This window comes from Eurypyga helias, unplaced genomic scaffold, assembly GCF_000690775.1.
Source record: "Eurypyga helias isolate BGI_N326 unplaced genomic scaffold, ASM69077v1 scaffold41286, whole genome shotgun sequence".
Classification (NCBI taxonomy): domain Eukaryota; kingdom Metazoa; phylum Chordata; class Aves; order Eurypygiformes; family Eurypygidae; genus Eurypyga; species Eurypyga helias.
Genome location: NW_010257985.1, coordinates 2840 through 3142, shown reverse-complemented (window position 1 = coordinate 3142; position 303 = coordinate 2840). Strand labels below are relative to the sequence as shown.

At 60.1% G+C, this 303-nt stretch overlaps 1 protein-coding gene across 1 annotated transcript in view; it reads right to left on the bottom strand.

Annotated features, from left to right (window-relative positions):
* The window catches only part of LOC104511548 (deoxyribonuclease-1-like), a 3425-nt gene that overhangs the window by 2562 nt on the left and 560 nt on the right, over positions 1-303 (bottom strand).

Sequence of the window (303 nt, the reverse complement as noted above, 5' to 3'; positions counted from 1 at the left end):
GTGACACAGTGCCCTCTAACACCCGTCTGTCTACTGCCCACTGTCCCAGCAGCTCCTCGCTCACGGGCTGCTCTGAGCGAGGGACCTGGGCAGCACCAAGCATCACCCATCCTCAGCTGGGCCCCAGGAGTGGAGATGGTCCAGGGGTGGAGACAGTGGGGGGGGGAAGCATAGATGGGTGCATGGATGGATGGATGGACAGATGGATGGATGGGTGGATAGGTGGGTGGGTGGATGGATGGATGGATGGACAGATGGATGGATGGGTGGATAGGTGGGTGGATGGATGGATGGATGGATGGA